The sequence below is a fragment of the Stegodyphus dumicola genome, chromosome 10 (assembly GCF_044657685.1).
Source record: "Stegodyphus dumicola isolate Sdum_Otavi_A_Nest chromosome 10, ASM4465768v1".
Classification (NCBI taxonomy): Eukaryota; Metazoa; Arthropoda; class Arachnida; order Araneae; family Eresidae; genus Stegodyphus; species Stegodyphus dumicola.
The window spans coordinates 146,952,595-146,978,337 of record NC_140777.1 but is presented as its reverse complement, the minus strand read 5'-3'; the positions used below and the strand labels follow the sequence as shown (position 1 = coordinate 146,978,337).

General features: G+C 28.8%; 2 protein-coding genes across 5 annotated transcripts in view; one reads left to right on the top strand and one right to left on the bottom strand.

Moving 5' to 3' along the window:
• LOC118201050 (synaptic vesicular amine transporter-like) overlaps positions 1 to 25,743 on the top strand; it is a 231,192-nt gene that overhangs the window by 28,741 nt on the left and 176,708 nt on the right. Inside the window, exon 1 of one of the 3 annotated variants that reach the window (XM_035373081.2) lies at positions 9,869 to 9,965. The exons of 1 other annotated variant lie outside the window; for it this stretch is intronic. The gene's annotated coding sequence lies outside the window, so the exon portion shown is untranslated. One more of the 3 variants, XM_085825689.1, reaches the window with a different exon arrangement.
• The window catches only part of LOC118201065 (LRP2-binding protein-like), a 99,830-nt gene that overhangs the window by 37,621 nt on the left and 36,466 nt on the right, over positions 1 to 25,743 (bottom strand). Inside the window, exon 1 of one of the 2 annotated variants that reach the window (XM_035373095.2) lies at positions 9,665 to 9,793. The exons of the other annotated variant lie outside the window; for it this stretch is intronic. The gene's annotated coding sequence lies outside the window, so the exon portion shown is untranslated. Of the gene's footprint in view, positions 1 to 9,664; positions 9,794 to 25,743 lie in introns of those variants that run through there. 2 annotated transcript variants of the gene reach the window in all.

Sequence of the window (25,743 nt, the reverse complement as noted above, 5' to 3'; positions counted from 1 at the left end):
TTCGTGGTTAATTGGAAGCATACTCGACACGTATTCGAGAGGTGCAGGGTTAGACGACACTGCACATTTTTTACATCTCCTGCTTCAAGAAAATCTAATGACTCTGCAATATAAGTATAGGAACTTCGCGATCGCATTAGAAATTAGATTTCGTTATTTGATGAAAATTATTTTTTTAAAGTTTGGTATTCGGAAAAATGAATATATTCATCATTTAACATACTTAGGAAGTATATGACTACGATCAGCGATTGCGAAAATGAAAACCACGTAAGGACTTTAAAACGGCTAAAGTGTTAGTGTATTTCAACGTTCTTTACAGCTAATGTATGCATACGTTGTATGCACGTACGTACACTGCGCTTAAAATAAAAAGGGAACAGTTCTATATCTCCCGTTCTACTGAGCCGATTCAAGAAATTCAACTTTCGTTTTTCATGTTTCAAAAGTTTTTCATGTTTTTCATGTTTCATGTTTCAAAAGCACGACTTAGGATTTGTGTTAGATTTATATATAGCGTCGTTCTAATGTAGATATTTTGACACAAAATGACTTTATCTGAAATGACATGCAAATGTTTTTCTATATTTTGATTCTACCACTCAAGTTACACCAAACTGTCAAGATTTGTAAAAATCGCACAGGTAGATTTATAAAAATGAGATCTCAAAATTTTAGCTCCTCAATGTTAATTGAGTTTGGTATATATTTATTAATATCTCTTTTTTTTTATTAAACTTATTTGATTTTTCCTTTCACATTTCAAAATTTAGGTTATTTCCAAATAATATTCGCCCATTTTTTATGATTTATTTTTAAAATTTGTATTTTTAAATAATTTTTATAACTTTTTCCAAAAAAATTTGGAATTATAATCTGTAAAACTTTTACCATCATCTTAAAGTAGATATATTTCTAAGCATATCTGCAAAAAATTAGAGTTTTTTATTCAAAATTTCTGAAGATATACATGAATTTATATATTTGCACGTTTTAAAATGTGGCGTTATGCGATACGCGTTTGTCGTTATGCGATGGCGTTTGTCGAAAGCGATAATAACATTAAATGTGGTTTCGGCACTTTGTTCAAATTATTTGAATGTAGAAACGATGTGATTTTTTTTTTCCGCTCCTGCACAATGGAAAGGAAAGGAATATAGGTTGCCATATATTAAGAAGTTCGCCAAGTGAATTATCCTTGGCGCAAACTCAAAAAAAAAAAAAAAAAAAAAAAAAAAAAAAAAAAAAATGCACCAAGTTAATTTTTTTGATTTCTCTGTAAATTTCGCACCAAATTTTACAAAATATAATATTTAAGCATAATTTGAATCGTAGAATCGAAATATGGAAAAAAAAGTGGTATGTTATTTCAGAAAAAGTCCCATGTTGTGTCAAAATAGTTATCTTAGAACAATGCTATATCTAAATCTAATATATATACTAAGTCGCGCTTTCGGGACATGAAAAACGCAATTTGAATTTCGTCAATCGGCCCAGTAGAACGGGAGATATAGAACTGTCCTTCCCCCCCCCCCGCAGTTCACATACACATGTCACGAAAAAGGTCTATTTGGAATATATTTTCAATCCATTTTACAATTCGTTTTCGAGGAATAGGTCTTTTATTATGTCCGTACGTGCAGACATCATGCATCGTCCAGATGGATTCGAAGAACGGTCAGAGAGGATATTTCTGTTAAAATATGATACCCCAAAGGTTTTTTGATTGCAATATTTCCTTTACTTTGTACAGTGTGTTAAAATGTAAAAAAAAGTTTTGATTTCTGGAAGGCATAAATTGACCGAGATATTTAATTTTAAAATTCGAGGTACTTTTTTCTGAAAATTTAGAAGTTGTGTACGAACTGAAGAGAAAAGTATATAAATTTATTTATGTAACTAAAAAGGAAACATGAGTTTAGAAAAAAAGCTTCCTATCTCAATAGATTACATGACGAACATTCATATGCAGACTGTCATCATAAGTTTTTATCAATGCAAAATGTTTCGAAAAGCAACTGTTACTCACAGAATCTTAAAAAAATTATACTGCAGGAAAATTGTAAGCTTCAAATGTTGACACATAGCTCAATAATAGCATTGTGTGCATTAAGTAAAAATAAAAAAAATATTTCTAGCCCAATGAATTTTTTTGCATAATTCTTAGATTGTGATCCTAAAATAATAAAAGTGCATGTTAATATAATAAACATATTGCTAGCGTTTGAAATTTTATAAATTACTTGTGTGAAAACACTTTTGGAATACCAAATGCTACAAAATTAAAAATTAAGTTATGGGACACATATTACACATTATTACAGATATTTTTATGTACCACATTGTTACACATATCAGTTTTTATATCCGATGCACGCGTAGTAATTTTATGTTACACGTAGCAGTTTACTTTTAATGCCGAGTGGCATTAAAAGGAAAAAATAACAGCCTCGAATCTATTTTCTTATTATCTATTTTTCAATATACTTTTCAAGGAAAGTGGAATCTGGCAGGGTAAACTCTAAAAATATCCCACATCTCAGTCAGTTTAAATAACTCAGAACATAGTATTCTTTAATTAACAAAGAACTTAATAACCTTTAACACTTTTCTGTCTCTTGATTTAAAAATATTGCATTACTATTTTCTTCTATTATATGCATTAACCATTTTAACAACTTTTTCAGATGTATTTGAAAATATTTAAAATATTTTAAGAGTAAATGTCTAAAGTATTTTAAGAGTACGCAAGATGTTACGTAGGTTATTTAAGATATTACGCAGGTCATTGTCAAAAAAGATTAAAATGAAAAAACAAAGCATCTCGAGAGAATAGAGATTAGATGAACACCTGTTCTTACAAAAAATCTTATTCTAGTAATTGAATTGCTTGGTAGATACAACTGATCATAAAAAGTTTTCTTTTAATATCGCCGAGATTGTCAGAATAGAGCAAAGGTCAGAATGGGCTGATATATTGTTACCAGAATTTCACCACCTAAGGAAACCAGGTTTTATTTTCTGTTTAACTTATATTTCAGGATTGTTAACCGACATTTAGTTAATAATTCTGAAAGAAAGTTATTTTGAAAATAATGAAAGGCAGCTTATTGATTCGTAATTTTATGAAAGCAATTCCTTCTTGACTTAAACGTAAAATACATAAAGTATTTTTTATAATGCTAAATCTAAATAACTATTGAACAGTACCCATTTAACATTCATTCGTTTAAATTGATTTTTGCTTTCACATTTAGTAAGAATCTAAATTACAAAAATACAGAAAACAGGTAAAACGTAACTAAACGTTTCATTAAAATGTATGTATGTACTGTAAATATATAAAATTATCAAACATTGATTGCCACTATTTTCTGGATCTCATTAATTCAAATAGTTAAATACGTGCATCACAGAATTTGTTTTTCAGATACTACTAACTTAATTTCAACTAACGTTAATTCTAGGCTAGGCCTACGGGCTAACAAATATAAAAGCCTCTTAAAAAAAGTGCAGATCGATAGGCATCTCAAGTAAATAGCTAACTGGAGGGTTGCCATCTCTCTTTCTAAAATACAAATTCGCTGGCTATTTAAACTCAATATATTTTGCATTCTGATGATGGTCGACAGAAGAAATATAAGATACAGAGAAGAACAAAGACGGATAAAAAAATTTAAAAAAAAAAATCTGAATGCCTTCAGATTTTACAATACTTCCGAAGGGGCGTTTTTTTAACGTTTTGTGTGTTACCTTTATTGATTAAATATCATGTTCTTCGTACTTAAACCACATAAAATTCAATTTAATAGCAGTATCGTAAAATAATTTTAAAATGAGCATATCTTTAGAATTTCCAATACACAGTCTCGCGGGCTGGAGATAAACATGGTTTTTTTTTTCCGTTCAGTGTTGCCATTGCCTGCTTTTAATTCGTTGAGTTTGTTAATCGAAAATTCTTTAAAGTGTTACAAAATATGAAATTGATAATAAAAGAAATTACAAATTACAAATTAGGTCCTCCAGATGCCAATATTCCGGGGAAGATTACGTTATTCAAAATTGGATGTCTCTAGGTACTATTGTTTTATCACAATGCGAGAAACATACATTTGAAACCATTTGAAACCATTGAAAAGTTAACCGACATTTAAAGTTTCAAAACGAAATTAATAGCTCTTCTGGGCTAGCGCCATTTGAGCTAAATATAACTGGTTAGCTAATATAATCTTTATACAATAATTAAAAAATTTTTAATTTATATATTCTTCAAATGTTTTCTACATTTTTCATAAATGTTTCTGTCTCATCCAAAGGTTCTTAAAAATTTCAAATCCTAAACGTTTATTGCTAATCAATAGAGAAATACTCTGAAATTTAAGAAATAAAGCATTTTTTATTCCCTATAAATTGGAAAAAAGATAAATTAGACTGATTATAGTTTTCGGAAACGTATTCCAGTTTTTCAGTTATGCTTATGATGTATTTTATGTGTCTATTTGTTTAATTAAATTAAGTGCATTTCCATTGTGTCGTAAATTCTCATGGATTGCAAACAAATAAAAAATTTAAAATACAAGATTTAGGGGAACGTTAGCTATTATCGTAGAACGGAGTTTCATGTTTAAAAATGTAGGTAATATGTTATATAAAGCTTTAAAACGTCCTTCTTTACTAAACTAGTAATGATCATGGACATCATTACCATTATTGTTTTCATGGCCCTGATAAATTTGAGGAAAGTCTCAATCATTAATTGTTGAGCAGAATAAAAATCTGATCTGGACACTACGTGACACCTTTGTATGGCCTATTAAATTATATACATTTTCTGCTGCTGCATGTCATTTAAACTTATTTCCTCGAATTTCACTGAAAAATTTAAATGAGATATATTTCTCATTTAAATTTTTCAATTCTCACTTTGCGGCAAGACAAAAATACAGAAAAACTCAAAACATCTTCATTAAAAATTCTAAAGCACAAAAAATATGAAATACCCAATACAAAATGCAGATGAAACAATTTAAAAAAATTTTACAACTAAAATTAGAATTTCTACGCAAAAACAAGCAATTCGACCAGCGGGCAAGAAAGCAAATTTTTCAGTACACAAAATTGAAAGTTTAATTTTAGTCCCAGTGAGAAAAAAGACATTGAAGTTGCACAAACCGTCTTAATTTACTATTGAGTTTAAAATGTGAACAAATCGCTGTTCGTTAGGCTTAACTCGCCCCTTAAAGTTTTAAATTGTTGATAATTCTACAACAGTTGCATGCAGAATAACTAAATATATATTTGAATAGGATTTGTGGTGCCAATTGCAACGGAAAAGGGAGGTGCACAACTACATGTTATAGTAGTTCCATATACAAAATTTCAACTTTTTTTGACTATTCTTTCTTGAGTAATGCTAAATATATACAAAGATACGTTCGTACATGCAAGATGCCAAGAAAAAATCTCTTGAGAATTTATTTTAAATCCATTTTATAATTCTTTTTGGCAAAAACGGTGCTTTATTCTGTTTGTACATACAGTTGTTACGCAAAACATGATTCAAATGGTTTCGAGAGCGGTTGAAATGGGTATTTTCGTTAAAAAATGATACCCGAAATTTCCGAGATGACAATACTTCCTTTACTTTGTAGAATGAAGTTAAAAAAATAAGAACTAGCAAAATCTCTATTCAAATGTTGGCGATTCTCCAAGATAAAAATTTAATGTTCAAATTAATAAACGTTTTCGTTTAAGTTAGAAAAATAAGACAGTAGCTGCTACAGATTCCAATTTTTGGTGGCAGTAAACTGAAGAATTTTGTCTTTAGTAGCTTCTGAAAATAACTTTCTGAACGTAATATGAGAGACATATATTAACTACTACTGATGTCCTACTTTGTTCAGTTTTAATAAATTAATAATTTCTTAAAATTTAAAAATGTGGCGCATTATAAATACTTCATCGCAAATCAATAATTTTATCTTAAATAACCCTTAAAGAAGTAGTGGTATCCTAACGAAGAATTTTAGGCCTTGAATTTAGTTGACTGATTTGTAAACATCTAAGATCTAAAACTTTAGGAAAGTTTTGATTCGCAAGATATAAAAACAACGAAACGTTTTCCTAATACATTAATAGATCTTTATTGCAGCTTTATGGAAGTTATATAAGATCTTCCTAAACTCATGAAATTTACACTCAGGATTTACTCCAAATATGTTGTGGTTAGTTTACTGCTGACAAATATAAACTAAAAGCGAAGACTACTGATGTTTAACTTTTACAAAATTAGTCAAACTAAAACAATTGCGTCTAGTAATTTCAACGTAATATGTTAAAACAGATAAATAAGCTATGTGTGTTTAATCATAACCTATTGAATAGCTGTTAAAGAAAAAGTATTAACTACTTAGCTTCAAGAGATAAAACGTATTATTCTTCTTACAAGTGTATGCATTCCTAAACTAATCTGACTTACCAAAGCAGAGCAGTGAAGTCGCTGAACGCTGATAGCTCGTTCCGAGGTCCGAATCCCTCGAACGGGATGGTAACTTAGGTGATTTCGTGTTTTTTCCAATGTGTAATGTGTATACGAGCAATTTCATTTAGAAAGTCCTCCAAAAAGGTCTCTCTCCCCTTAAGTAGATAGCCCTCGAGGCTTTGCCATAACCGCATAAACCTAAATTTAAAGCTAAACTAAACTATTTCTTTCGTTAGAAGATTCCGATTACCTTACAGGCGTAAACTCAAAGTGGAAAGTTATGTAAAGTAGAAAACACAGAGATACGGAGTTCGCTAATTTTCTGTTGACGGTTTCGTTTGAAGATTAAAGTCGCAGAAAAATGTTTTGGGGAGTGTACACATCAAGTAAGTAGAGTATACATAATGCATTTTAAAAGTTCTTGAATATCTATTTTAAACTTAATTATAAAAGTAAAGGAGACTGGTTAAAAGAAACTTTGTATATTGAAAAAACTTTTTGAAGTTTTATTTTTTTTAACGTAAACATGGCAAAAATTTCTTTAGGGCACAAAACAAATAACTCGATTACATTTTGAGCATCTAAAAGTTGAGAAATCTTCTGGATAATATCAGCACCTGCCTTTAGGTCCATATTTAGGCTAAGAGTTCTTGCAGGACTGCACGTGTCTGTGGAATCTAACAGCAATCAACGGAGCTACAATGATGCATGTCGGCTGCTTTACGCTACTTGAAACTGAAGAGCAATAGCGCAAAATAAACATTTGGGTATGAGATCTCCTGTCAAATATTGGCCAAAATTTTGCGTATTCAAAATTCTGCTCAAGTAGTGTTAATTGCCTCTGGTATAAAAGCTTGTCTTTCCAGCTGTTGGCATTACGGAGCAGGAGCAGATGTTAAGCAAGAAGTCTGCTGCAAGCCCGAATGCCAATCTTAAAAGTCTGCTACAAGCCCGAATGCCAATCTTAAAAGTGGTGCGAAATGTGGTGTGTTTCAATGAGCCGCTTCAATGAGCCGTTTCAATGAGTGCAATTCGACTGTCCGAGGAATCCAAAGAGCAGATTATAAGGTAGTCAGCTTTACCTAAGACAATATTTCTTCTGTTATGTTACTTATATTCTGTATTATTATTCCTTCAAGATACTGTTTTGTTTCGACTAGAAACATATGTTAACTGAAGTGGCTATGTTTTCTATAAATCTATATAATTTCAAGCCTTGCATTTAAAAGAGAGAGAGAAAACTGTGGAAGTAGAATAAATAAGCTTAATGTTCAAGTTTAAAATGTCACATTGGAACCTTAGAAAGCGCAAAGTACTTCTGAGTAATAATACTAAATAAAGGCAAGATTTTTATATATCATTCTGGAAACTATGCATATTACCTCCTGCCCATCTATGTGTACAGCTAAGAGACGTAACTTTCGGTCTAAAAAATTTGATTGTGAGTCTTTTGTGAGCAAACACCACAGCACATTTATACTATTTTCACAATAATATCTGTCTGTGTATGCGTGTGTGACGACTAGTTCAACGAGAACTCTTTATTTTAAACTTCCAAAAAATTTCTGTTTTCCATATTTACGTTTTCTGCATTCGTATTAAGAGTTGATTAAATTTTGGGTAAATTATTCAGCTGGAAGTAATACTTGAAGCCCATAACAGTTTTTGACGGATAACTGGAAGTTGTACTTTACGTGAAACCCCTAATAGGTTTTCAAGAAACAACATAATATAATGCTGCATACATAAACCAAAACCTACTGTCATATTTGAAAGAGCAATGTTTAGTTAATACCTAAATATTGCGGGAATATATGTGTAGATAAAAAAGAATTTAAATTTATTAATACTACAGAAATAACAAGGAAGAAAAATAAATTTTGGCATTTAGAATTTCGATATTTAGACTTCCGCGCCTGAGATAAAAATATTTTATTCGTGTTGCCAATGCTCGCTTTGAAATTGTTGACTTTTAAAAAAAATCGTTAAAGTTTTACCTAATATGAAAAAGACAATAAAACAAATTGAAAATTCTGGTGTCGTGGTGCCCATGTTCAGGTGGAAGAGTATGTTATTCAAAATTTGATAATTCTAGGTACCGTTGTTTTTTCAAAATGCGAAAATATATTTACATTCGTGTAAATTCTTCATCATTTAGTTTTTTTATTTTAATAAAGGCAATAATATTTGGTGGCAACAATTTTAAAAGTGATTCGACGCAAAATGCCGTTTCGAGACAAATAGCTCATCTGAGTTTACCCTCATCTGTGCTAATAACTTAATAAATCTTAATTTTTCATGATCTTAAAAGAAAAACAAACTGTTGAATAGAAAGTGCTCTGGATAATTAAGTTTTTGTTGCAACTAAGCCTAAATGCATGCCAGTAGGAATTTAAAACCACTATTATTAAAACTACCCTTACTCTTTTCAAAATTATAAAAGTTTGTGAATTTAAAGGACAAGAAATATTTTGCTGTAATATAACTAATAGAAATTTTCTATGTTATACTAAATTTCTACATACTATCAGAATGAATTTTAAATATATCTATTTCAAGAAATGTTGTTTGTTTGCAAGAAAATTAATGCAATGCTTTCAAAATTAAATTATTGATATATCATCCTTCCAGTCTTACTTAAGCTGAAAAAAAAAACAAACTAATAATTACTTCTTTCTTTTATTATTTTATTTTTTTTTAATTTTCTTTAAGGAAGAATTCGAGACAAGTTCGAGATAAAAAGATGTTTTAGGAAAAAGTTCGAGACACAATTGGAGATAAGTGGATACAGTTCGATATAAAACGCTAAAAAGAAATTACTGATAAAAATCTTATCGTGTTTTTTTAGAAGTGTTTAAAAGTATTTTCAATAAATTCTGAGAAATATGAAATTATTAAAAAATGAACAAATGCATACTTTTATAGCTTAATTTTTTTTCGAAGTATACTTTTATATTCAAAGTATATTTTTAAACTGTTCTTTCTTTTTAAAAAAAAATTATTTCTTTCAAAAAGAGAAGAAGCATAGTATTAGCAGAATTCGCATTTAATTTGAGAAGCATGGCAGATTTATTAAGCTTAGCATTGCCATTTTTATTTAACTTTTAAATAACATATATAGAATAAAAGTTATTTTTAATCTATTTAATACAAAAAGAAAATAATTAATTTTTGTTTCCGTACTTGACATTCTTCCCCTGCTCTTAAAATTCTTTCAAAAATATTCTCCATCAGAAACTCATCACTGTCCTTCAAGTTTTTGATCCTAAGCTTCTATTAACCAAATGATGAGTTTTAATATCCAACCCGAAAAACTCGGAAACATTCTTCGGCGCTTTCCCTTGCGTGGCGCTAGTGTCGGCCACTTGTTAAGCGCAAGTGCACAATGTTCTTCGGAAGCAAGCGCTGCTGTATAAGCTACTCTAAGGGGCGTTAGCTCTCTTCTATATGCACTTTTAACAAAGCGGAGGGAAAATTTATGCAGGTATTTGGTCTTTCAAAAGCATAATATACATATCTGAAGCTTTTATTAAGATATTTGGCTCTTTTTTTCCTTGACAAAATTTGAAAGTCGAACTTGATTGATATTAGTTTAATTACTTTTTCCCTAATTTTGTAGTGATACTTTCTTCAATTAAAATTTCAGTTTTCAGAAGTGAAGGTAAGAATTTTAATTAAAAACAATAATCTTTTATGCTTCATTTAACTTGTTTAATTTTAAAAGAAATGAAAACTGAACAAAACTAGAAGAAGTTACTCTGTTAAGCAACTTTTCGGATTTTTTCTTTCATGCATCTTTATCATAAAATAACAACAAAAAAGAATTATTTAACAATGTTTTTTACTTTACCGCTTAATTAAGATGTGGACAAATATATAAAAAGTGAAGTTACTGAGAAACAGGACTCATAAAATGAAAAGTAAATAAACTAAAACTGTCTTATCAAAAACTGTTCTTTTTAAATATCCTCCACCAAAAAAGAATTCCGTTTTGACATTTATGTAAATAACTCCAAATTAGCTTTATAAAGGTTAGGAGTTATTGCTGAAAATATTATTATTTATTTCTGAGAAAAATTACAATGCGTTGAAAAATCAATGGGAATAATAATGTTTTCTGAATTTTTATAGTATTATCTTGGAACAAAATATCAACATACCATCAAAATTATTATGATATTTCATTATGAATTCCTTAAGCAAATTTTTCTCAATTTTTTCTCATTTAGAAATTTATGTAATTCATTATGTCATATTTATATAACTAATAAGTAACAATATCATTTAAAGTAAGCTCAACGAAGAAAAAAATGAGTTTGTAAAAGTTTGTTTTAATCATCTACCTCTTATGCTGCAAACTTTAATTTTCTTTCCTGTCTTAATTTATCTTATTTAAAAACTGTTTTTATTTCATATTTTATAGTTTAATTTTAAAAACACGTTTTGTGAATTTAAAATTTTTAAAAATTATTATTTAAAAATTTGTGGTTTTTTTTAAGCAGACCTCTAACTTTGCATTTACTTTATTAATTATTAGTACTGAAATTTAAACGTAGGAATCAAAACTAGATTAGATCTTTATCCGATTTATTTTGTTGTTATTTAATCCTTCAAGTAATTAAATTAAATTATTGTTCTGATATATTTATCTTCATTCATTCTTATCATTTTTTGTTTGCTTGATAAGTGATGCCTTAAACAGTTCTTTGTACATGCAACAGGTTTTCTGCTCATGAGAATAAGTATACATTCTGTCATACTTTTGTAATGAACTGATAACAAGTTTTTTACTTTATATCAGTGAGGGATTATAAAACTGAAACTGAAGTTAACTGAAATTTTAAGTTAACTAAATATAAATTTTTTTTACATGAAGTGCTGTCCAATTTGATTATTTTCAGTTTATTATTTTTTTTTTAATATTTTTAGTTTATCCCTTAATGTTTGCTGAAATCTTTTTCATTTTTATTTAGAATATATAAAAAATAATTTTTAATATTGTGTTTTAGCGTAATTGTGATTCTTGAGACTAATGTATTAAGAAAATTAGTTTCATTTTCCAGTTGGAACTGAAATCACATTACCCAAATTCTTATTTTTGCGTAAGAAAGCTGCAACGTTATATAATTCTGAATTTTATTCATAAATGTTTAAAAATGTATTCGGCAGGATAAAGTACCTGCTAAACTTATTTTAATTGCATTTAAGTAATATAATATAAATAATTTACTAAATTTCTAAAACTTAAGGATTTTTATTACTTTATTAGAATGTTTCAATACAGAAGCTTTGTTAGAATTATATTTACTAAAAATTTTCTTTTCAAATATTCATTTAAGAATTTGTTTTAAAATAATTGTCTGGTAAAATATTTGAATAAATTTAAATGAAATATTTATTTTTCTATTAAAACGTTAGTGGCAAATTACAATACATGGAGTGTAGACCATATTTTAAATTTTCAGGTAATGAAAGAATAAAATTTAACATTTATAATATTTTTATTGAATGGCAGTCTGGTAAAGCTTTCTAAGAATCTTTAGAATCCTTTTAGTTGTATATAGCAGTCGTAAATGTTTTGTTAGTTGGTAAATTAGTTAAATCAGAGCTTTGAAGATTGACTGAAAAAAATTGTGGCTTGATAATCATCTTTAATTCATTCCATAATCTCAAATTAGGAGTAACTCATCAATATAACAAACTTTTAGTCCCATTATATATCTCAGTATACAAGATGTATGTACATTTTGTTCAGCTAATTGTATTTCATATTCCACGCTGCTTTAGGTTGGTTTTGACGATTTTGTTAGGTTGATTTGCTTTTCTTTAAAAAATGTCCTATGCGAAAGTAATGTAATGTTATTTTTTTGTCGTTGAATAAAACTAACATTTAAATTTTTAAAATAATCGAAACGTCTACAAGACAAATTTTTGAAATGTTAAAGGCTAATTCACTTATTTAATTAAAGTATGTGTAAACTGAGACCAAAACCACAGTGATGTAAGTGCGATGATTTTTAAATGCAGGTTACATGACGCAACGTAATTCCTACTTGAGAAAAACCGGTTATATTATCTGTACATGTCCTGAAAATTATTTATTGCCTGAAAAGTAACATTTACATATTATCTATATACTGAAACTACTATTTTTAAATGCAGTTAGGCCAAACAGTAATATGTTTCGACCTATCTGAAAGCAAGATCGGGTAATTTAGTTACTGATGTGTGTATTCAATATTTGATCATTTGCCAAATAAAGTGTTCTTTTCATAAATAGACACAAGACTAGAAATAAGATTATTACGCAATACCAGGAATTTCTGACGAAGACTTGCGTGCATGCAGCATAATAAATATTCAAAATAAGATTCCGTGCTAATTCTAAAACATATTATAATTAAAATTTTGGTCTTAAAAGTGTTCTGAATTCGCATATTTAATGTTAACAAAATGAAAATGCACATTTTAAAATGACATATAAATTTATTTTTGCCTTTTTGCATTAGTCAGAAAATAAATATTATCGCAATGCACTAAAAATAGGGAAAGTCATAAAAATCAATAGCTTTGGAGATTCAGAATCAGAAAATCAAATTTGAGAGCCATAATTTTGCTTTTAATTATACCTATATTTACAGAATTAGATTAAACTTAATTTGTTTAATAATCAATAGATTTTTTTGAAGTTAAAATACGTTTTTTATTCTTACAATTAGTATGTGATTTTTGATATTTCAATTACAATTCCCATTTAATCTTCTCATTATTTAAATTTTATTCCTAGGTAAGTTATTATGAAGTGCATCAAAATTTTATAATCTGAAAAGTGCAAAGGCAAAAAAATTCCTTTTTGTGAAATCCCATTGTTGAAAGAAAGAATATCAGTAAAATAATATATTTTATAACGTCAAAAGAAAACTCATATACACTAACTATACTTGCATTAAAATATATGGTAGCTGAAATTCAAAATAAAATGCAGACAAATATAGCATAAAAATACAAATTTCTTATTTTAGTATTAAAATTTATTTTATCATTCGTATGAAAAATTACTCTTTTCATCTAGGAAAACCCTAGTCTCTTAATTTTGTAATACAGATGTAACAAATACAATTATTATAACATAGTTATATCTTAAGCTGCGAAACGTAAATTTTAAGGAAATTCCGTTAAGGATAGGCTTGAGCAATTTTCAAATATTAAATGTTTTTAGCGAACAGCTTTATTTTCTATTTTCTTATAATTCTTCTGTAAATATATTAGAATTCTGCAATGGTTTAATCTGTGCACAAAGTAAAGAATTCTTAAAAATGTTCATAATATCAATTAAAAAACTTCCTGGTACGAAATAAAGAACAGGTGGTCAAAATAAAGGAGTCTGTTTTCCAACGTGGATTATAAAATGGATTCAAAAGAGATTGTTTTTCGTGACGTCTGTACGTATATACCTACGTCTGGATGTACGTATCTTACATAACTCAAAAACGATTAGCTTGAAAACGTTGTCATTTTGTATATGGGACTGCAGATAACATCTAGTTGTGCATCTCCCTTTTTCATTGTAATCAGCAGTACTAAACGCGTATATATATATATATATAATTTTCGCAGTCGTTGGTCTAGTCATATACTTCCAATAACAGAAGTGTTATAAATGACAAACGTGTTCATATTTTGGCAATGTGAAATTAAAAAACTAATTGGGGTTCAAATATGAAATCTAACTTCTACTAAAATCATGCGTCTCCCAGTTCTTGTACTAATTCGTATATCTGAGAAGTTGTGTACTGGCTATAAAAAAATGAAAATATATGAAGTTTGAGCCCTATACGACAACATTAATCGGTATATTGATTTCCAAATTTGGAATTTTTGATGTCATTTTCAACTTGCCGTGTAAAAATGCACCTTTTTAGTAATTACTTATCGGAAATTTAGTTTGGCATTTTAAAAAACTTTTTATTTTTTTTGTCACTAGATATTAACGAAAATAGAAAAGTCCTCCATGAAGGCATCCATTCACTTAGACAGATAACCCTCGAGACTTTACCATAATCACTAAACCAAACCGGATGTGGCATAACCATCTTTTTAAAATACAGAATTTAGACAACCGCCAACGACTCTGCGCTTTAGAAATACAATGTATTTTGACTATACTATATATATATATATATATATATATATATATATGTATGTAAAGAACGAAATTTAATGCCCCTATATATCGAAATTGCTTGCGATTATTTTATTACGAAGAACTGTTAGTTTCAGTCTTCGTTAAATGCGAATATTATTTAAAATTATTATCTCTAAGAAACTAATATTTAGTAAGAATCGATATGTTAATTCTCTTTTAAATGAAACAAATTTTATTTCATAAATTCTGCAACGTTTTCGTGATACATTTTCAGAAACGAGTCTCTAAACCAGTATATTGCTCTATCCTTTTGATACCATGCATTTTTCTATTCATGCCAATGATAAATAAATCTCATTTAAATACATTTTTAAAATAAATTTCATGTTTTAAACATAAAGATACAAGGCGTCTTGTTAAATGCATGGTTTTAATAGGATGTTTAGGTTAGATTATTTAAATATGGCAAAGTCACAAAGATTACCATCTGCCTAAGAGGAACGATGCCTTCATGCAGGTCTTTCTGAGGGAAAATGGCCGGCAGTCACGTTACGCGTGACAAAGACCAAGCTAACCATGCAGCCAGCTCGCTCTCCCGGGTCCGAACGCAAACCAGATCAAACTATCTGTATTCAGCGGTCTTAACCACTCGACCACAGGTGAAGCTTTCCTCAATAGTATATTATTATACTTGAATATACTTCATTGACGGAAAAATTTTATTTTTAATAAATCTAAAGTTCCATAGCCCTTTTTCCTAAACCTAAAATTCGGCATAGCTTCCTCTAAAATGAATTAATATATTTCTGAGCTCACTATTTTGCATACTTAATGGTAGCACAGTAGTTTATATTGTAATGTATTAATAGTTACTTTATAGTAATAAATGGAAATATATAAGAAAATGTGTATTATTTTTAAAGCTAATTCCTTTAATATAGAGCTAATATAGAGCTTAATATAGAGCTTAATATAGAGCTTTTTAAAGCTAATTCCTTTAATATAAGATTTTTTTCATAATTTTCTAATATCGGTATCGAAAATTAGATTATTACGCAATGAATGGTGCATACTAATTTGCCTATTAAGGTTTTATTTTTACAGTCAAAGTTGTGTTTGCATATTTCTTTAATAACATTGCGAATTAGTATTATAAAAGTACTGTGAATAGAATTCATAAAAATGCTGAGGAGTTTAATTGGAAAAAAACTGAATTTTGAATATTATTCTATGAATTTTGATATGCGCTTCTGCTTTTGACTGAAAATGTTGGGGAGAACGAGTAGAATGACAGTTTTAACAAAGCAAGAGACATGAACACTCTTCCATGTGTTATCCTACATTTGTTTCAAGATTTCTCTCTTTCTTGTTTTATAGATATTGTTTTATAGATTTTCAGGTTTTTTGAGTATCTAATGATATATAAACCAGCGTCTGAATTCTATACTTAATAATTTCATGAAAAATGAAATGAAACCATAATATTATTCAATATTTTTCAAGAGTCACTGAATTCCTTTGGAAAAACAGGCGTTACTAAGAATCAACTATAATTTTATTACACTAATTCGTTTACAAAATCTTATCGATAAAATTATAATTAAAACTTTTACAAAAACATCATATGAAATTTAGAATACGGCAAATCCTACGAGGATTACCTGATAAGGATAAGGAGGCCTATTTACGGTCATTTCTAAGAAAACATGTATCGTATTCACGTTACACAAGTGAAGCATAAAATCATAAATGCGATTCTTTAAATACCAAAGTACACAATAAAATTTGAATGGAAAGTTAAAATATGGGATAACTATCTTGGCTTCGAAGGGTGCTCAAATGTTAATTGAACAGCAGAACAAAATATAATGTTATATTATTAAACATGTACATTTCACTTTTATTACTTGAGAGTCCAGTAATTGCAATACTTCACCATATTCCTCTCAAAATGCTTTTTCTTCTATCTAAGGCAACCAAACATTGAGGAAAGCTTTCTGTATGTTTTACTGAAATTTATGTAATGTTTCTTGCATAATGTAAGAACAAAATAATTCTAAGTACTTTAATTTCATGCAGTTTTATTTTAACCATACCTTCAGAAAGAGTATTATAGTGCATTAAATATTTTAATTAGACTTATTCCATACAATATTTCAAATAAAATTTCTATTCTTGATATTTCAATGGATTTAACAATATTATCATTTTATTCTAAGAGCCATGTTTAATAATTATGTAATTCATTTGCAGAGCACTTCTGATAAAATTAACGAAAATTATCATATTTATGAATTCAAGACCTAAAATGTATTACAAAGATACCTGTTTTTACCCCAAAGGGCGTTAGCCTAGAAGGGCTATTAATTTCGTTTTGGCATTTTGTGTTGGTTCACTATAAATGTCGGTTAACTTTTCAAATTGTTGCCACAACATTATCGCCCTGTGTTCTATTTAAATAAATTAAATAATACAGAATTTGCATAAATGTATGTATGTATTGTTCTCGCATTGTGATAAAACAAGCTTTTATGGTTTATCTGCAAAGAGCATGATATTTAATAAATAAAGGTAACACACAAAACGTTAAAAAAAGTTCGTTTGGGCGTAATCTAAAATCTAAAAACTTTCAGATTTTTTTCCTTTCCTTTTGTTAATTACTTTATTTATTTTTTTAATCACTCTAAAAATAAAGTGTTTTTAACACCTCGATTAACATGTATTTCAAGTATCTCAAATTAACTCAACGTTATATAAATATACGAAAATGAGAATAGCTGGAAAAGTATAAACTATCTAAATTTTCGAAAGATGCAAATTTTAACTCCTCTTTTTATTAACACTATTTGAAATTTATTTTACTTTGGAGAAGTTTCAAATATTTTTGCGTTTAAAAGACGGTAATATCGGTTAACCTTTCAAATGGTTATCGATAATGTTATTTTAAATTCATATAAGAAAAGAACTAACTATTAAAGGTAAGTTTAGATTCATAATTTTCCTTTTAGAGAAAATAGAACACTTGGACAATTTTCATTTTGAGGGACGAAGCTTTAAAGAATAAATTTGTAATTAAAACTTCAGATTCTTGAAGGCGTTTATCAATAGTGGCATATGTGTATTAGAATTATTTCCAGGTTGCATTTTACAGGTTAATTATCCTACAATGTAATGGAATTTGAAATAGTTTTGTGATACGATATTACAACGATTCAAATTATTTCACTCTCACTAAAATATAAGAAATTATTCCATATATTACTTGCTATAATGAGAATCAATCATCGTTTACACCCTTTATGGCATTTTGATGTCACCAGTTCAAGAAGTACTCATCGACAGTGGATGAAAACACAAAAGCCTAAGTGCCCACTGATTACAAAATTAAATGTGTCCCTCAGGATGGTTGGCACTGATTTAAGTTATATTATGAGGAACATATTTTAAATAACTTTTTCTCCAAGTAGAACATAATAAAAAATACAAATCACAAATATTAGTGGGATTAAAGAAAAAATGTTTTAATTAAAAATTTCACACACTTTTGGAAACTCACCTGCTTAAATCACTTCTAAAACAGCAAAGAGATATTTTTAAGGATGTCTAGAGATTGCTTCACCTTTCTCTCCTTTTCCTAACTTCTTGATGTCGAAATCACAGGAAAGGAAGAGGATATCTCCATTGCGGTGTGGTCTGAGGTTGACAGGCGACTGATAGGCATAAGGAAAGATCTAAGTTTGGTGAAATCATTGCACGACTATTGACTTCTTGACGTACAATTTAGATGCCAGTCTTTTTAAGAGGAGTTTGGTATACGTGACCGTTGACATTCCGACAATAAAGAGACGATTTAGATTCGGGAACACTTGAGGAAGAAATTGGAATTGATTTTTACTCCACTTCTTTTTTCCCCTGTAGTTCGTATATTGTAAGAAATACCTTTTTTTCAAAACTTAACTGCATTTTCATAAGTTTGTAGAAATAATTACTTACTGGACAGAATATAAGGGAATATAATTTTGAATGACGATTTTAAAATTTCTAAATAAAAACAAGAGGGTATGCACGTGTACGTAAAGTCGTTTGACTTGATATGTTGAAGTTGGTTAACAAAAAAGATAATTAGATGATTTAAATATTAACGACTGAAGTAAAAATAAATATATGTACTACTTTGAAAGTTAAATAAAAGTTACAGAATCATTCATTAATTCTCACTTTGTACATTTTTAAAAATATTAAGTGGCTGTACATATAAGATAGAAAATTTCTAGCAAGGCAACAATGAAGAATTTATATATTTAGAAGTACTATAGTTTTTTTGTAATTCAGGCAATACGATACTACTTTCTAAAATATCAAGATTTTAGATACATGTGAGCTTTTACTTTCCTATTTAATAAATGAAAATTCCTGTTATACTATTTCGAAATTATATTTTTCATCAAGTATATAGATGATTTAAATCCCAGAAAACTTGAGCAAGTATTAATGTATTTATCGATAAATAATAAAGGCTCCAGAATTATTACAAAAGAATTGTATAGGTTTAGTAACTTATAAATAAAGACAATGCAAGATATGCATATTAGAAATCATCAAGATTTACAAAAAAGCCTGCAAGTTTATTGTAGCGATTTAGAAATGTTGCACCGTTATTGACAGGGCCAGTTGCTCAGCGTTTGCCAAATTCGACTCAAAGCATTTCAATTAACTGCTCCAACAAGTGCAGCTGGTATGAAATGGGTTTTAGCCGTAAAATTTAAATGGATTTTAGCATCAAGTTCTAGAGTTGCAGTTTCAAACTTTGCTCTCATTATTGATATTCTTGGACTTCAACGGAAGACGCCACGATCACATCCAGTACATTGTTCTTCAAACATTCAGAACTGCCCAGAACTTTTCCTTTCGCCCCCAAAACCCATGCTTTTAAATTTCTTGTGCTGATCGAGGATATATTTATTGCTTGGAGGTGGATGTAAGACGTTCGGTCAAGGTCTAACCACGATAACGGATCTATTTAGCTCAATTCTAAAATTACAAACACCTTCTTCACTGCAGATGCAACCATTTTGTCTCTGACTCATGTGAACTGGTTATTTATGTCATGTTATAGATTATAGCGAAAATACTCAACTACCTTCTTATTCTCTTACTGAAGCTGAGCACCAAACCTATTTGTGATTTTTCTAAAGAAACTTTCTTTCATTTTTCGTGTGAATAATAAAATATTTAGCAGAAGTAAATCATAACTCATTTGAGTTTGCAGAAGGAGAATCAGATGATGTTTTAGGTTTTAATGTAGAAGATAATGTCCATTGTTTTAGCTAACTACTCCAGAACTCTTTATCAGTTTTATAACTACTATAATATTTTTCTTTCCATTGCAATGTTTATTCCTTTCACTCATTCTTCTTCTTATTATAATTATTATGCTATGATTCCGAGGACCATTTCCTTGGTTCTGCTGCGATATACTTAAAAATACAACACGAAAATCTTTCCTCCTTTTAATTCTTTTTTTCTATTTCATTTCCAAAAATCTTCTAGTCATTTATCTTTTAGATCATAAAACAAAAAAGTTTATATTTTATTTAAATAATTAAGTAATTTTGCTACTTAAATTAATTGATTTTTAAAAACGGGTTTCCCTAATGTCTTAGATTTCTCTTCCTAATGCTTTCTGTCTATATTCTAAGTAATAGATTTCTTAGGATATATTTATATATTTCGAAGTACTATAGTTTTCTGATTATTATATTTGAAATCATATTACTATATCTTGAATTTTAGAATTTATTCAAAATATTAAAAACAAAAAAAAAAAAATTAAAAACTAAAAGTTATCCATAAAAAATATTCTATAAATTCATTCCACTTTGCAAGTTCCATTTCATATTACAGTATTCATTTTACCACAAACATTCAAAATAAAAGTTTCAAATAGATCAAAAACTAGTAATCCGAAACTATGTGTATAAAAATATGGCAAAATATACGAAATCTCTATAAAAATAACTAGTAAATATAACCTAGTAAACAAAATCTAACTAGTAAATAAATATCTATAAAAATGCAGTTTTCTTAGAATTGTATAAGCAAACAGAAAGTCAAGCGGGAAACAGAGAGCATCACTAAGGCTGAGTACGAGTCGGATTTATTAAAGAAATTGATAAATAAAAATTTCTACATCTACAAACAAATAAGGTACTTCTAAATAGGTAGCTACATAAATCTTTTACCCATCAATCCAAATTTATTTTTATCCCTAAAATAAAAATTAAATACAATTTTTTCTATATCACTTCTCAACTGTCTAGAATTCCTTGCCCGTCTTTGATGAAGACACAATAAATGTAAGATTGAAAAGAAAAAGAAATACTGTAAAGTCTTTTTCTCTTGTTACACATAAACTAGAATAGTTTATAATGACCTGGCGCATTCTCGCACAGGTGTGAATAAAACTACTGACTCAGACGAAGGGTAAAAATAACCCTTTATTAATTCAAAATAGTTAACAGAAAAGCACGGTCTTCGTGTGCGTTACATAAACATCGTCAACTTGTGGTGGAAACTAAACTTAGAATATTATGTAAGTCAAACCTGAAATAGATGGTGCAAGATAGCACTTAAGTTACGTTTAAGAGGTAAACTCACAGGAACCTAGCTTGGCTAGCGAAACACGCTCTAAAAAACTCAGACATTCACCCGTTTAAATAAGCTTAATTTTAAATTTAATCCTGGCGAATGAATGTGAGGGGAAGTTGAGAAATCTACAATTGGTATAAAACTTAAAATAAATTTGTTATGCAAAATAAGGAAACCCTACAATACAAAGATAAAATAAAATGAAAAGCAGAAAAACCTGTAGAATTTCCTGCCGTAAATCTCCCTCAAACTCACTCTTTGAGCAATGCATCTATATAAGAAACTGCTGACAATAAAATAGTAATTACACTTGCTACTCAAAAAGACATTTACTCTCATTGTAAAACCCTAAGAAAGCAGTACTTCTAAAAAGGAATAAAACTTTATTCCTTTTTAACTCTTAGGATATATTTATATATTTCGAAGTACTATAGTTTTCTGATTATTATATTTGAAATCATATTACTATATCTTGAATTTTAGAATTTATTCAAAATATTAAAAACAAAAAAAAAAAAAAATTAAAAACTAAATGTTATCCATAAAAAATATTCTATAAATTCATTCCACTTTGCAAGTTCCATTTCATATTACAGTATTCATTTTACCACAAACATTCAAAATAAAAGTTTCAAATAGATCAAAAACTAGTAATCCGAAACTATGTGTATAAAAATATGGCAAAATATACGAAATCTCTATAAAAATAACTAGTAAATATAACCTAGTAAACAAAATCTAACTAGTAAATAAATATCTATAAAAATGCAGTTTTCTTAGAATTGTATAAGCAAACAGAAAGTCAAGCGGGAAACAGAGAGCATCACTAAGGCTGAGTACGAGTCGGATTTATTAAAGAAATTGATAAATAAAAATTTCTACATCTACAAACAAATAAGGTACTTCTAAATAGGTAGCTACATAAATCTTTTATCCATCAATCCAAATTTATTTTTATCCCTAAAATAAAAATTAAATACAGTTTTTTCTATATCACTTCTCAACTGTCTAGAATTCCTTGCCCGTCTTTGATGAAGACACAATAAATGTAAGATTGAAAAGAAAAAGAAATACTGTAGAGTCTTTTTCTCTTGTTACACATAAACTAGAATAGTTTATAATGACCTGGCGAATTCTCGCACAGGTGTGAATAAAACTACTGACTCAGACGAAGGGTAAAAATAACCCTTTATTAATTCAAAATAGTTAACAGAAAGGCACGGTCTTCGTGTGCGTTACATAAACATCGTCAACTTGTGGTGGAAACTAAACTTAGAATATTATGTAAGTCAAACCTGAAATAGATGGTGCAAGATAGCACTTAAGTTACGTTTAAGAGGTAAACTCACAGGAACCTAGCTTGGCTAGCGAAACACGCTCTAAAAAACTCAGACATTCACCCGTTTAAATAAGCTTAATTTTAAATTTAATCCTGGCGAATGAATGTGAGGGGAAGTTGAGAAATCTACAATTGGTATAAAACTTAAAATAAATTTGTTATGCAAAATAAGGAAACCCTACAATACAAAGATAAAATAAAATGAAAAGCAGAAAAACCTGTAGAATTTCCTGCCGTAAATCTCCCTCAAACTCACTCTTTGAGCAATGCATCTATATAAGAAACTGCTGACAATAAAATAGTAATTACACTTGCTACTCAAAAAGACATTTACTCTCATTGTAAAACCCTAAGAAAGCAGTACTTCTAAAAAGGAATAAAACTTTATTCCTTTTTAACTCTTAGGATATATTTATATATTTCGAAGTACTATAGTTTTCTGATTATTATATTTGAAATCATATTACTATATCTTGAATTTTAGAATTTATTCAAAATATTAAAAACAAAAAAAAAAAAAATTAAAAACTAAATGTTATCCATAAAAAATATTCTATAAATTCATTCCACTTTGCAAGTTCCATTTCATATTACAGTATTCATTTTACCACAAATATTCAAAATAAAAGTTTCAAATAGATCAAAAACTAGTAATCCGAAACTATGTGTATAAAAATATGGCAAAATATACGAAATCTCTATAAAAATAACTAGTAAATATAACCTAGTAAACAAAATCTAACTAGTAAATAAATATCTATAAAAATGCAGTTTTCTTAGAATTGTATAAGCAAACAGAAAGTCAAGCGGGAAACAGAGAGCATCACTAAGGCTGAGTACGAGTCGGATTTATTAAAGAAATTGATAAATAAAAATTTCTACATCTACAAACAAATAAGGTACTTCTAAATAGGTAGCTACATAAATCTTTTATCCATCAATCCAAATTTATTTTTATCCCTAAAATAAAAATTAAATACAGTTTTTTCTATATCACTTCTCAACTGTCTAGAATTCCTTGCCCGTCTTTGATGAAGACACAATAAATGTAAGATTGAAAAGAAAAAGAAATACTGTAGAGTCTTTTTCTCTTGTTACACATAAACTAGAATAGTTTATAATGACCTGGCGAATTCTCGCACAGGTGTGAATAAAACTACTGACTCAGACGAAGGGTAAAAATAACCCTTTATTAATTCAAAATAGTTAACAGAAAGGCACGGTCTTCGTGTGCGTTACATAAACATCGTCAACTTGTGGTGGAAACTAAACTTAGAATATTATGTAAGTCAAACCTGAAATAGATGGTGCAAGATAGCACTTAAGTTACGTTTAAGAGGTGAACTCACAGGAACCTAGCTTGGCTAGCGAAACACGCTCTAAAAAACTCAGACATTCACTCGTTTAAATAAGCTTAATTTTAAATTTAATCCTGGCGAATGAATGTGAGGGGAAGTTGAGAAATCTACAATTGGTATAAAACTTAAAATAAATTTGTTATGCAAAATAAGGAAACCCTACAATACGAAGATAAAATAAAATGAAAAGCAGAAAAACCTGTAGAATTTCCTGCCGTAAATCTCCCTCAAACTCACTCTTTGAGCAATGCATCTATATAAGAAACTGCTGACAATAAAATAGTAATTACACTTGCTACTCAAAAAGACATTTACTCTCATTGTAAAACCCTAAGAAAGCAGTACTTCTAAAAAGGAATAAAACTGTTATTCCATTCAGTCAAACTTTATTGAATTAATAAGATCTGTAATACAATTCTTGACCAATAGAAGCATACATAAATATAAAAAACGCATCATCAAAAACATTCTAGACTCATCTTCAGTTTTCTAATGATGGCTTTGACTAAGGTTTCATTGTAAATTTTTAAACTGTTTATTTTTTATTATAAACTGAAAAGTCAGACATGGCAAAGTAATATATATCCTACGAAATGAAAATTTTCGGCATGCACCAATCATTAGCCATTTTGGGATTTCAAGAACTCCATTAGTCGAAAATGTTTATATATTATTTTACTGTTTCTGTTTCCTTTTTATTGATAATTTTATGTAAGTTTAACATTTTCTGTGCAATAAATGATAGTACTCTTTAAATATATTTACAAACGGTGATACTGGCTAATTCAAAATAAATTAACATCCGTTCGAGTTTTAGCAGCGAGAAACATTAAAAAATTAAATCTTGGTCGTGTTTTGCATTGCGTAAACACCTACATTTAAGCCTACGCAGTCAAATTAAATATCACTTGCACTGTTGAAACTGAAAAAAAAAAAAATTATTTAGATCTTCCAAATAAAGGGAGAAATAATTCTTAAAATATATTTACCGTTTTATAAACTGTTGGTTTCTAATTCTTAAATTGTAGTTACTGTTCTAGAAACTGTTGTTTATCACCTATTCCATAACTATGAATACTTAGAAGTTCAAGTAAAAATTACACTAAGGCAACATTTGTCTTATTGTCTTCATCTGCACGTTTGCAAGCATTGTTAAGTCTAAACTACAGTTCTCTTGCTTAAAAGCATTATTTATTTCTGCAAAGATATTAAAATAATATTATTCCATTTCTTCAAAAACTTTAAAAATTTATGATGTCATCAGGGTATTATTTTAGCGTCAGGGTATTTTAGTCATCAGGGTATTATTTTATTATTTTACACACTTTTGCAAAAAAATCGAAGCACCATGAAAGAAGTGGTTTTTTTTTGATGAAACTGAATATGTGTATATCTCATACACAGATAATTAAACGATTAAAAAATCAAGGTCATAGTACCTGCTTACGGCTCACAATCACCCATGTCGCTGCAGGTGGCGGCCTATTACTCGGTATGACCACCCAGATTCACGCAACCCTACAACGCGACCACGTTCGAAGTCGTTTAGTTGCCTGTAAGGTCTTTGATATCGTCGTAATGGCATCTTTAGTTGCTTCTTTACGGAATTACAATACAATGGCAGCAACAAAAAAGATAAATTCTCCGCCTCTGTTACTGGTTTTATACTTTGCGAATTCATTCTAGAAATGCGAGCTATGATGGCAGTTCCTGTTCATTTGCCTTGAAACTTTGCTCATTTGCATGTTCGATCAAGACGTTTTTGCATACC